We start from the raw sequence: 14,082 nt of genomic DNA, 5'->3' as shown, positions 1-14,082 counted from the left end.
TTTCAACGTTACAGTCTTTTTAGTGCCAAAGTCCCTCTTTTTGTTACTATACCTCCATTGCAGCTCAACAGGGACACACAAAGAGTGAATTTGATGCTAAAAGGACGGTAAATGTGGCAGATATCCACTTGATATGACTAACTCAGACTGCTGAAGCCTCATATAAGCTTCAGGTAAACTTTTAAATGCATTTTTTGCACCAAATGACTGTGTGGACACACTGTGGATTTTTGGCCCCCCATTACTTAAACAAAAAGCAAAAGAAAGAGGATCTTTTAATAGCCAGTATGAACAGGAGGAATGATTACACCAAGGAAAACCTCTTTCACTGTTCATATGGACACCTGACTGAAAAATTGCAAACCTGTCCTTCAAGGTGTTTTCCCATTTAACATCACTACCAACTTTTTCCTGGCGGCAGCAGTATTGACACATAGCATCTTGAAACGAAAGAATTTATCAGTTCCATCTCTGTGCAGGTACTCAGTATCACAACTGTGTCAGGGCACCCAAACAGCAAAAAAACATTTCTCGCTTCTCTCTAGCGGTTTCTACCCATGCAAGTTTTGGTTTTATTTGTCCAGTTTGAGATATACAGTATGCCTCTGAGATTTCTGCCATTGCCCCAGTGCAATTGAAGTTAATGGCATTTCATTTGCGGTGCTCTGCTCATATCATTGAAAAATTACATTTTAAAAATCCAGCAGCGACATCTTTTTCCCGGAGCAGATGGATAATCCACAGGTTGTCCTGTTTTTACTGAGAAGATCCAAAGAAAACTGTTCTTGGGGAGGTCTGAATCATCAATGTGTTTAACAGCATAAATTAGACCGCTTTAATTACACATTCTCTGATGACTTAATCGGAATATAAACCTGCACATTACCGTTATGGAACAGGAAGTTTTAATTGAATTGCAAGCAGCAGCGTGTCTTTTTCCAGCAGATGGATTCCCACTCCAATGGAAACTAAGGATACATGGAAATCTTTACCACTACTTCTTCTTTTTTTATTTTTATTCCTGTGTGTCCAGCAGTGGCGTTGGTATAAAATAAGCTCTAACCTCGAGGATGTTCTTTACTGGGAATATGAAATGTTTTGTTGATGCCAGCGGTGTCTCGCCACATCACCACATCATCGCCCATTATCACTGTACAAAGCTACCTCCAAGGGACCATTACTGTAATGTAACATCAAAAGGACAAGACCTTAATGCGCTTTAATGAGGCGCTCAGCGTCGTCTTGCCTCTAAATGTTTGTAAATGAGGTCTATTGTAGAGGTTATTAAATCAGAATCATAAAAAACAACTTCAACTTAACAATTCAAGCTAAAGTTCTACTTACTAGCTTTTCCTGGAGCTTTCAAGCATTTCTTCTTCATGGAGATGGATCTGCTGACAAATGATGCTGTTGGTTTAAAAGTTAATTCTTGACCTTGGAAACAGTTTGACAAAACGTTCCCAACTCAAGTTCCACTTTTTCAAGAGCTTTCAATTGTATCACATTTATAACAATAACTAAATACTATCAATATTAATACTAATACATAAACATGAAATATTTAAAATCTAGATATTTATCTAATACAAGACATAGTTGAGAATAATATTCAATAGAAATGATCAATAAAGGGAATGTTTATTTTAAATTGTTTTTTTTTTGATGTTTTGATGATGATTACTTTCACATTTTCCTCATAAAAAAGTATTTTTAGATGAAGAAGTTGAAAGGTTTCGCTTCTTCTCACCCTAGTAGATAAATTCACAAGCATGCTGCCAGTTTTCAGTCTGTAACATTAAAGTCGCCCGCAGCACAGAAAGCATTTCTGCATCCTGTTGACGGGACACCTCAGACAGCAAACAAGAGCACTTGTAAGTATTTTAAATTGAGCTCCTATTAACGATTAAACTATTAAAACATAATACTTGTAAAACTTGCTGCACAATGTGGACGCAAAGCAGAAAGACTGAAAACCTTTAATTTTTCACACAGAGTTTCTTTTATTAGTCTTCCTGAAATGCCAAAAATGTCCCACGGGCGTTTTCTATCCATGTTATGAGATAAAATACCAGACAAACTTCAGCACCCTGTGAGTTTTACAAAGATGTAAGACTGATATTATGGTAGCATTCAATAACTACTGTTTCCATTGTAGAATGCAAACAAACATACTGGAGAGAGCAGACTGCAAATGTAACAGAGCTTCATTCTTTCACTGTCAGATATCACCAGTTTGTGAAGTTCAGCGCATTCCAGCAGTAGTTTGAAGTGCTGACAGACATGACAAACTATCCGCAAACATTATGTCATCAAATTCTTCACAGCGGTCAGCGGTCAATAAATACTTAATGACTTCATGCTTCACATGTATTTACACTTGTGTCAGAGAGATTTCTGGGCTCTAATCACATTGCTCGGTATTCACACTCAGGCTCAGAATGTCTCTGATGTGGCTGAAGTTATTTAAATCTACTCCTGTCATTTTTCCCTCAACACCGCCACCTGGTCTCCTCATTTTTGGATAACAGAAGTGAGCTTGTGATTGGAAGGTTATAATCCCCTGAATAAATTACACTTTTGCTCTCATATTTTCACCAAAATACAGCTCAATATGAAGCTCCTGCTTCTTGTTTACATGTTTAGCAGTTGTATTTAGCTGTATTTTTGGGGAAGCATGAGTCTTTGGAAGATAATGAGCAAATAGATGGACAATGGAGTAATGGATTATGTTTCTATGGACTTGTTATATTTATTTTTAGCTGTCAAAGTCACCACTGGAATCCATACCTGTTGTAAATTCAGCTTTTCAGAACTACCATTCAAGCCAACTGCTGGTTAACATAAAAATGTTCATGTAGCATTGTCTTTATCCATATCTGCCCACTATTACATTCTGACATAACATGACTTCATGACCATTAGGATTTGAGGTGAGAAGATACCACTGAGATTTGAACTTGGATCACTGGATTTAAAGCCCAGAATGCAAACTATTACACTATGGAACCTGCACCTGTTTTTACTTTTTGACAGTTGGCACCTGGGCCTCGCCTCCATAATAATTTGAGGCAACGCTAGCAGAGACCAGAAAAAAACAGCACGCCACTTCACACACAAGTGAGTTGAAGAGTGAGTCTGTTGTGTTAGCTCTGCCTACCCTCTCTGGCGAACCAACCACCTCTGGGTGATGGAAAACATTGTGAACACTGTGATTTTTCCCAGAAATGTCACCACCGACACCAAGCTCGTAATACTGCAAATGCAAGGACTTTTATCAGTGGGCCATAGGCTCAATCACTACTGTTTTACCTCATTCAGTGATAGATAATGACTTAACAGTCCTTTATTTAAATGAAAATCTTTGAGATTATTACTTTAACTTTAGCTACATGCAATATGATCATTTTATCAGAAAAATTACCATGTAGCATTACTTTTACCTAAAATCAACATTACCAACTGTTACATTTCAATATAACATGACTTCATGCCCATTAGGCTGTATTCAGACCAAATCAGGCGGTGCGGCGAAAATGCCAGTCCTCCCATTCATTGGAATGAATGGGAGGACATTTAGTGCATTTAGACTGTGGAAGTTTTGACCGCATTGGCGCCGCATCGGCGCCACATTGGCGCCGCAATGGCCTGCAGCGAGAAATTTGATCCAGAGTCAACTTTTGGAGAATGGCAACCTGATGTCACTGTGACTGATCACAGCTGGCGAACAGACTGATCGGAGCTGTAAAACCCTGCCATGAGGAAGTACAAAGACATTACTAGGAAGACGAGAGGACATTTCTCTTTGTTTGATAACATTAAAAGTAAAGTTAGGCTTTGCTGTCGGCTTCCCAACTCATTTTAAAAAAAGACGAGAAAAAGAGAGGGAGCAGTTGTGGTCAAGCGAGCTAGAGAGTAAACAGTGGTAGTGAGAAAGCTGGTGAATCAGATCAATAAGGTGTTATTTTGACTGTTTCACAATGGTTACGTTCTAGGGCACAAATCAACACACTCACAAACCTCCGCTCAACCTTGCACCAATGGATTTGGTCTGAATGTGGTCTTAGGCTTAGGAAGCCAGAAGGTTCCACCGAGACTTGAACTCGGATCACTGGATTCAAAGTCCAGAGTGCTGACCATTACACCATGGAACCTGCCCTTATTTCTGATTCCTTTATTCACAACTTTACCCCATCATGAGAGTGGTATGCTCTCATCCGGTTCTTGGAAAGAATGTAAATATATGTATTTCCCAAATTAAGATGATGCAGCTGGGTTTGAAATGTTTAGAAATATCATGTTGCCTTTCAAGACTTATTCACAAATATTTCAGATCATTTAGAGGTGTGAGGTATGGTTAAAATAAGTAACGGTTAAATTGGAGTAAAAGGTGATGGTTTTTTAATCAATGCTGTACAATATGCACTTTTTCTGGCAGTAGAAGTAATCAGGTTTTTACATAGAAATAGAACAAACTGATATTGTTTGTCACAAGCCCCACCCAGCACTCTGACAAAAATCACTGTAAAATTGTTCATGATTTCTGCATCTTTACAGTAATGGTGAAAGAATCTGGTCTTTCCCATGGCATTCAAAGCAACTCCCACTTGTTTACCTAAACTCAGTTTAACTTTAGATACATACAATATGAACACTGTTCATGTAGCATTACCTTTACTCCAGCGTCAAATTTGCTAACAGTTACAACATGACTTCATTAGACTTAAAGGTCAGAAGGTTCCACCGAGATTTGAACTCGGATCACTGGATTCAAAGTCCAGAGTGCTAACCATTACACCATGGAACCTGCATCTCTGGCTCTTTATGAGAGTGGTCCGACCGTCTTGTCTGCCTTTTTGAGAGAAAGTGAATAAGCATATTTCCCAAATTGTCAAACTATTCCTCTAAGGATGATGCAGCTGGGTTTTGAAATGGTTAGAATATATTACAAGATTTATTCGCAAATACCACTATAGTGGTGCAGCGTTCACATGTATTTCTATTGCAGCCTCAAAACAGGAAGTAGCCACACTGACCAACAATATTTAAGTCCTGCAATCAAAACTTTATTTTTTGAATAAATCATTGTGGTGCAAACTGTTTCTATCTCTATACTGCTCAAACATTTCTAATAACATCCTGTCTGGACAACAATTTTGCTTCAGTATTTTCAAGCTGCATCAGTTGATTTTGTTAAGCCACCAGGGGGATAAAAGAATTCTACAATAAGCTGACAGACACAAAAGCTCACGTTATCACCTCTTCAAGTTTCACGGCTAGCATGTTGCCAATTACCTTGCAAGGCAGCTGGATTTGCGAGATCACGACATCACAAAATCACAAGAGAATCCATCTCGTCAGGCTTCAAGTTATGCGCTTGTGTCCGAACCAATCAGCGTTGCAAATCCAGCTGCTTGGCAAGGTAAGACGGTGATAGACAGATGGTTCATCCAATCACCTGCCAAGTATTTTTTTGAAAGTGCTGGCCTTTTCCAAACCGTTCCCATGGACGACCTCTCAGATGGTTCTGTGTAACAAACCATCTGGTATCAGGTTATGTTACCAAAGGAGGATTTATGCATTTTAGTACTGGGCCTGAGTGTGATTTTTTGGAATTTAGCCATATTTTTGAGAAAGCATGAGTCTTTAAAGGTTCCACTGAGAATTGAACTCAGATCACTGAACTCAAAGTCTAGAGTGCTAACAATTACACCATGAAAACTACACCTGTTTCCTCTTCATTCACACCTCACCTTCATGAGAATAGTATGAGTTCATGCAATTCTTGGAGAGAAAGTGAATAATGGCTGGAATGGACAGGTAGTGTACAATTTGCATGTAGAGTATAATTTGTTGGCTGGGATTGAAATAAAACAACCAAAAATCAGTTAAAAGAGGCTGAAAAGCTCAGACAAGTTGCAGAGTTAGAGACGATTCTGTGTCGGGTTCGTCATTACAAGCAACCCGTTTCATATAACACCGAGTCATTAAAAATATAAAAATTACTAGAGCTTGATTTCAGCTGCTGCTGTTGTGCTGCTGACATGCTGCTTTCACTGTTTTGTAGTCAAGTTGTAAAACTTTCACAGCAGCGTTAACTTTTTTTTGTTTTTTTTTTACCTTGGCTCTGTTAGTGGACTGCCTGTTACTACATGATCTCCAGCCTTGATAAGAAGAACAGAAACAGACTCACAGTGCAGGTTTGTCACATGGGGAAGCATTGTGGACAGGAATAACTGCTGACAGAAAGACACGTAGCACACGAAAAGCACACAAGATACTCAGACATGCACACGCACACACACTAAACTTGCCTTTGACACAGACGTGTGATCCACATGCACAAAAATAAACCAAATCAAAGCTTATGGAACCTCGGAGAAATGTGTCCTTGAATGAATATAATAATCACACACACACACACACACACACACACAACGCTTCTCCTCTCTTGGAGGCGTCAGAAATATCACTGTCCTCCTACTGTCTACTGCCTATTTCTGTATTTAACACTCAGCAGTGTAACAAAACTTGGGTTTGTGTGTTTAACTTAATACTCAACTGTCATGGGTGTCTGGGGATCGCTGCCAGCTGCTGCTTTGTGCCAATGTTTTGAACTGTGCATTTAAAATTCATGATAAAAAATTCCAAATATTATTCTTCCTGTGGGCGTAACATCAACATCTAGATTATGTGTGATAAAAATCCTCTTTGGAAACCCACATCTAACAAAATTCTTATGTGGGTTGTTTTTACTAAATGAAGTGTTCCGCAGGTGTCTGTGAATGCAGCTGCGTCTCCAACTGTCGCCTGTATGAGTGTTAAACCAGTAAAATGTTAGAGCTTTGTTAACCGGAGCATATTATCTGAAGGTTCCTTGAAAAAATACATTGTCCAGTCTGTTCTGAGTGTCCTGTGTCTTACAGGACAGTTTTTCCTGGTTACTGTGGAGCAGGGTCCTTACCAGATTGTATTTCTCACTCATTCCCCTGAGTCTACATGTTGGACAGTTTAACAGAGTTCCGTTGTGTGTGTGTGTGTGTGTTTCTCTTTTGTTACATAACATCATGTCACGGCTGCTTGGCAGAACACACACGTGATCTCATTGCTAAATCCCGACTATGCTCTTTCTGTCTGACTGTACATTGCACATGCAGCCTACTTGTGTGGTCAGTGTGTGTGCAAGCATGTGTGTGATGTATTAATTCTGTGTGCATGCACATGCAGAAATTGCAAAATTGCTTCAATGTGTGTACTGTATATTGGTGTTTTACATGCATTTCCCCAAGGTATGTGTTTGTCCATGTGGTTGGTTGTAAGTTTGATGCCCACAGTTTTATTTTGCTATAAGTTTGTTCAAACTAGAGATGTTCTGCCATATTTACTGTGGATCAGACAAAATTTCAGTTACCTTTTACCACCACATGGGGCGACAAAGTAAAGGAAAATATTTCAGCTTTAAACTTGTTCTTTATATTCTCAGGAACTACAGGACAGTGTGGCTTTCTGAGATGATTACACAATGAAAAGCCTCAGTTATAGAGACTCTGGTTTAAAACTTTGTCCCTAGACACCCCGTACACTCGCTCTGACCTGAACCATAAAACCAAAGCAAAACAATTGTTTTGTTTCAGTCAGATGATCAATTACTGCTCTACACAAGGTGGTAGTTGTCTAAGACCCCCCAATGCGTTTTGGGTGATTGGATTACAATCAGATAGTGCTTGACCACATGAAAGTACAAGTGTAAATGTACCCAAGATGCACTGTGGACGGACGGTGATCTGATCAGCCAAACCATCTCCGGAGGTGGTCATTGTGACCACAATGAACACAAGTGTAAATGCAATTGTGTTGTCAATCCATACGCAAAAACTATGTGGGAAATACGTAATCATGCTGTTCCAAACCAGCAAGGTAGCAGCCATTAGCCAGTTAGTGAGCTAAGACTATTCAAGATGCTAGTGGATGGAGTCAAGGTGGCTTCTTCCCCTGCTTCAAAAACAAGCAAAGTCCATACAATAGTGCAGCTTTACGGATGGCTACCATCTTTTTTTTTGTTTTATTTTTTTGTTCTTTTGGACCTGCGCAAACGAGAGGAGGATGAGATGTTCGGTTGTTTGAGCTGGACAGAGCAATCGCATCTCAATTGCATCTCAATCGCATCTCAATCGGATCTCACTGTGGACACTGGAGACAGATATTAATACCAGGTGTAAATGTCATCAGGTTAAATCATATCTAGATGCAATCTGGAAACAAGACACATTTTAATGTAAGGTGTAAAGGGACTATAAAAGTGTGTTTTTCTGTTGGCTGGAGGGTTAATAAGCCTGAAGTGTCATTGCCATGAGTATATTTAATTGAAATACAAAAAAAACCCTAATAAATCTGATATTTCAGTAGGATCTTCAGATTGGAAATAAAGATGGATTAAAGGAAATAGAAATAGTTTCATTTTAAACGGAGCAGAGACACCCTCTGCAAACTAAATCTGAGCAAAATTTGAAGGTTTTGTATATAACAAAACAACCAGGTGGTTTCAATATAAATGTGAATTACAGCGTTAAACTGAAGACAGAGAAAAAGTGTTGTATTAGTGAGGGCGTTTAAATATATTTATCTATTTAAAAATGACAAAGAAACTATGTTATTGCTGCCGCCGACCGCTACCCTATGTGTATAACCCTTTGTAGGGTTCCTTTTGTGCTTGTCAAGTAGTCTGTATGGTCCAAGGTTTTGGATACTCCTTCCACTTCCTCGTTGGCATTTTCGGCGATCTTGATTGGAGTGGCACCAGGTCCAGCGCGCCAGTCCAGACAATGTGATTGGGGACTGAAACTACAAATATTTGGCCAGTTTGTCGGTCGGGGCGGCTGGGATTCTCTGAACAGCTCACCACTGTGCCACTCATTGATGTTATTTAAGATTGTTAGATATCCATTGTTTGTGAAACCAGTAAGAGGTACTCATTAACTACCTGGGGACTGGGCCAGGTATAGTTTTTTGTTGATTACTGATAACACACACTGAGAATTTCCTTTGGTAAACACACTAGGAGCGTGGGTGCTCTTTTGACTGTTTTTGTGGTTTTTGGTTGAGTAAGAATTAGATGGTGAGGTTTTATTTTCGTTTTGGTTTCTTTTAGATAAAGTTAGTTGTAGCTTGTATTTAAAGAGTCCTCTTTTCGTTATATTTGTTTATTTGATTTGAACAGCACCCACAGGCCCATTTTCCTTTGTAGTTCGCCTGTTTTTGTATTTAATAATGATCTAAGTTCCTTGTAAATAAATAACTTTATTTTACCAGCTACATCTGGTTTTATGTTGCTTCCCCTTCCTCTAGCAAGCTGGGCCCTAACAAACTGGAAATCACAGGCAGGAATGGGCCTAACTATCACTGAATGTTTTTCTCCATTATCCCTGTGAGCATCAAAGGGTCCACCAACTCTGTCTACTGGCAACCTTGGGACACAGCTGCACTTTGATAAAAACAGAATTACACATACTGTATGTATCACATGTGAGACCAGAAAGCAAACGTGAAAACAGGACAGGATGGTTTTAGGGGCAGAGGTCTGTCAAGCCCAGGTTTAGGCTACAAAAAAAAAAAAGCCAGTATGAAAACTCCCTAAATTATTGCTGTACTCAACATATGTCAGGTGTGCCAGAAAGATACAGTATGTTCGTACTGCCTGCAGCCTGAAGGTTGAGCAACATATCATCCACTTATCTTTTCATTATAAATCACTTCACAAAGACAGCTGGCAGTTACAAGTTGTGGTTTTACATTTAAATTGTTTGGCATGAAAAGAGTTCATGAAGCCCTGATGTAAATTACCTGGGCATTTGTATATCATCATCAACAGCCTGCTATTTCCAGTATCTCTTAAATCACATGTTGGAAACCCCACAGTAGCCAGCAAAACAAGGTATACAGTCAAACTGGCAGAACATGGAAATAGTGAGTGAAATTCGGCCTTGCAGTGGCCAAACACATTTTTTCATTTTTTTTCTATCCAGTTTTCTTTTGCCTTTTATTACCCAGCGAGGTTTCAGCCAACCAAGATTTCTGTCCCTGAGGCCTGAAAGCTCCAGCTGTAAATCAGACAGCAGCAGCAAAGCAAACCTCAGGAACCACAAGGCTGCACACTGTTTGTCATCAACAGTTCTTTACTGACTTTACTGAAACAATCACATGAAACACACCCGTCAGAATCACAGAATACATTATTTTATCCGTAACAATACAATAGCTCACCTACGATAACCGAAGAAGCTATTGACAAGCTATTGACAACCTGTGACCATGACACTTTTAAAAATGTCACAGGTTGTCATCTGTCATTTGGATTGATTGGCAAACTTCAAGAGCCTGTCAGAGAGAAGATGCCAGAGACTGTGATGGACAAGGAATGATAACCCAAATGACAATCAATCTAGTAGACGTTGAGATAAGATAAAACTTTGACTTGCTGGTGAAAAGTCAGGGGCTCGCCAAAGGATCATTAGGATTCATCCTCTGGGCAACATGAACATCTGTACAATATTCCATGACAAGTTATACAACAGTTGTTGGGATGTAGTAAAAAAAAGGGGGTTATCCACGCATCTTCCTGCAATGTGCATCTGAATCAGGTGCTTCTCAGACCAGAGAGAAAAGACTGAAGAACACTGATTGGTTTGTAGTGTTTAATATAGCAAACAGACTAACATGGGTAGAAGGTGGAAGGTGTAATTGCTAGAGCCAATGTCCAGGTACCACACCCAAAGACAAGAATACACATACATATATTTGAGTTGGCTGCAAGTAGGCTGCAAATCTCTGTTGTTGAGATGTTTCAGTCTGGACCAAAGTGCTGGACCAACTGACCAACAGGCCGATAGAGCCATTCCTGGTCTCCTCTACTAATTAACCGAGTGGGCCTAACTGGATAATAAACATTCAGAGTCCAAGTTTGCTTTCCTACGTGATGATGCCACTAAACAATTTTTTGTTTAGAATCAAAACACATGGTTTTTGCAGACGTACCCTAAAAATGCTTTATGTTTTGGACATTGTGATCCTGCAGTAATGCTGTTTATGTGGTAGTAGCTTGCCGGGAGCCAGAACTCTTCTGTTAATCACCACCCAGCTGATGATAACTACCCAGCGCATACAGCACAAACAGAGTGCAGACATACATCCACATTTCCAACTTATTTGTTTGCAATTTGACTATGATGCAAAGCCAAGAATTGAAATTATTATGCAAAAACAAACCAGTGCCCTTTGTCCTCTCCAACAAGTGACCCATTGTAGAAGTTGAAAATAACAGCCCAGAGGGATCTGTTATACAAGAGCGCAGGACAGACGGCCAGAAAATACCAAGATGCCACAATCATTTTATGATGCCAAGGCAGATCTGGCTGCTGAGCTGAAGAGCAGAGACCCAGGCACTGCTGTGTGTGTGTGTTTATGTGTGTGAACTGGAGGTGCCACTTTGTCTTAAAGTTTAAATGAAAATAATACAAAATAAAGCAATGTTTGTTCTGAGTATTTTGGCCATTATGTAATCCAGATTCTTTATTATGATGTCTCTTAAATGTGTGTGTGTTCCTCTGTGTTTTCTGCACAATTCTCATTCCTGGTCCCACGCTACAAACACTGAAATTAACCACTGACCAAAACCTTGTTTAAGTTATTGCCAAAACCGAACTGTTAGCTAACTTTTTCATGTAACAAACACATGAAAACAGGGTGAGTAATTTGTGGTTCTGTCTCATAATATTTCCAAGGAATGAGGAATATTTTATATTGTATAATTTTATGAGAAATAAAATCCTTATATGGATTGTGTGCCCACAACATGTAATCTGAGTTCTGGCTCTTTTTTACGACATTATATGAGACTTATCCAGAACCAAAGAGAGCCTTTTGTGGTGACATTCATACCTGGGAGCTGCCCAGTGTGACCACAGTCCTCTCGAGCAGGAGACTGAGCAGTTCCACTGGACCAGAAATGAGTTATATGTCTTCAATTCAGTTGCAGCTGTTGATGGGAAGAAAGAAAATTGTCTGTACCATTTCCCACACAGATTTCCCCCACAGGCCTCAGGATTCAAACCAACAACCTTCTGGTCAGACACCAGCTTCTCCAAGCTCTTTAGCTTCTGCCACCGCTGTTTCTCTTCTCTGTTATTTTGCAGTAATGAAGGCTTCAGAGGCTAATGAGTCTGAATTCCTCTAAAATTGACTACTGGCGCAGTCAGCAGGATGCAGAGGACATGGCAGTTCATTTTTATATTGTTTACTCCTCAAAGTTTCACCTATCAAATGCAGCTTTTTGTAGTTTATATTTGTTTGACTATCACTACCCACATGGTAAAAAATATGAAACAACATTTCTTCCTTACAGTCATTTTAACAAAGAGTTTTTTTAAAAGTTGACCTGTGAGTTTCATATTGATAACTCCCACTTACTCATACTGGAAAGAGCCTGGCACAGGCCGGCACATGCTGGCACAACCACAGTCTTCACTACCCTGATACCAGACATTCCTTTACTTTTGCAAACCCAAGGTTACCGTGAAAGCATTGCCATTTTGTAGCACATCAAAATAACGCCAAGAAAGCATTTTTAATCAGACCATCTGCAGGTTTTCATGTGACTGAGAATCTAAGTCTTTCTGTTTTACATGTGCCTCCATAACGTGACTTTATATGGCCATGTGTATGTGTGTATGTGTGTGTGTTTATTTTGATGTAATCAGTGAGATGTTCTCTCATTCAGCTGAAGGGCAGCAGTGATTCATGGGAGACCAAATGTTCTAAAAATGCCTCGGTCGTGCCCTGAACTTGTGTGTGTATATGTATGTGTACTGCCGAACTTATGATGCATGTGTATGTTCTATATGAGACATCATGTTTTTCATCACTGTGAAACCACACAAACTATTTAATAGAGCACTAATTTTATGCTTAGCTTATGTTTTTTTCCCATACGCTTTTCTCTATTGTTTGTTTTTTTAATAATTATTTTTACCTGATAATGGCCATTTTTGTCACCACATTATTAGTTTGGCATTTCCTTCTTGTTGGTTGTTTTTTTTGGAAACAGGAAAGCAAAGCTGATATTTAAAAATATTTTAAATCATGTGTACTTCCATGTTTGCTTGCTAGCAGTGTTCTTTTTCACTGCAGCACTGTTTGTTGGTACGTTACTTCTACTACAAGTGTCAAAACAAAGTAGTGTCTAAACATAATTAATCAAGGAGACAGTGTTTTGAATCATAGAAAAATTAATGGTAACCAGTGATTAGAAAAATATAGTGAGAAACTCTACAGCATGATTTTGAAACTATGAAAATAGCTGCATAAATTAAACACGAGTTGTAAATAAGGAGATACTACTTGCAAAAATAGTGGTATGGTCCTTTATTGGATTGCTAAACATTCAAAGGACTCGTACCTCATCTTATTAACTCCAGTCTAATGGGATGATTCAAAGGTTTACCTTGATGAGATTTGTGTAGGCTCATTAGAGCAAATGATTACACCTGTGAATAATCAGGACTTTAGTCAGTGACTCTACGGAGAGGTGATGAGAGCTGCGGAGCTTAGAGCCCGATCCCTGTTCAAGGGGCGTGGTGCTTGGTGCATGTTACGGGCTCATTTCCAGCTAAGCTCACCGTGCTCTTAGTTCTGGGTTGTGGGTGCCGTCTGCAAACCTTTTACGACTGCTAGTGGAAAAGATCGTTTCAGTGTTGTACAGTGAGGTTCCTGAGAGTGGCTACGGCCTAGTTAGCAAGGATTGGGAGTTTGGCTGCTCCTCAGTGAGAAAGTGCCTTCATCCTTCTGTGCAACAGAGCTTCACAGCGTTTGAGCAACGGTCCCCTGACAAACTCATGTTGCATGAACAAAATATTCAGATAAGAGCCCAGGGGAAGGTCGTAACTCCTGGGTAAGTTATGCGTTTTTATATGGCTCAGTTCCTCTGTAATCATTCGTCTCTATGTCAGTGTCAATTTTAAATGTTAGTCCAAAGTTTTTATTACAGCAGCTTGAGGCAACATAGAGTCACAAGTTGGAAACGATGCTGTGTTA

The 14,082-nt window shown here is 39.5% G+C and overlaps 2 non-coding genes across 2 annotated transcripts; both read right to left on the bottom strand.

Annotated features, from left to right (window-relative positions):
• Positions 1-4,079: 4,079 nt before the first annotated feature.
• On the bottom strand, positions 4,080-4,151 carry trnaq-uug (transfer RNA glutamine (anticodon UUG)). The gene has a single exon. It is a non-coding gene; the product is annotated as a tRNA-Gln (tRNA).
• Positions 4,152-4,732: 581 nt separating this feature from the next.
• On the bottom strand, positions 4,733-4,804 carry trnaq-uug (transfer RNA glutamine (anticodon UUG)). The gene has a single exon. It is a non-coding gene; the product is annotated as a tRNA-Gln (tRNA).
• Positions 4,805-14,082: the final 9,278 nt, after the last annotated feature.

This window comes from Thunnus thynnus, chromosome 4, assembly GCF_963924715.1.
Source record: "Thunnus thynnus chromosome 4, fThuThy2.1, whole genome shotgun sequence".
Classification (NCBI taxonomy): domain Eukaryota; kingdom Metazoa; phylum Chordata; class Actinopteri; order Scombriformes; family Scombridae; genus Thunnus; species Thunnus thynnus.
The sequence above is the reverse complement of the archived record's forward strand: the minus strand, read 5'-3'. Positions and strand labels throughout refer to the sequence as shown.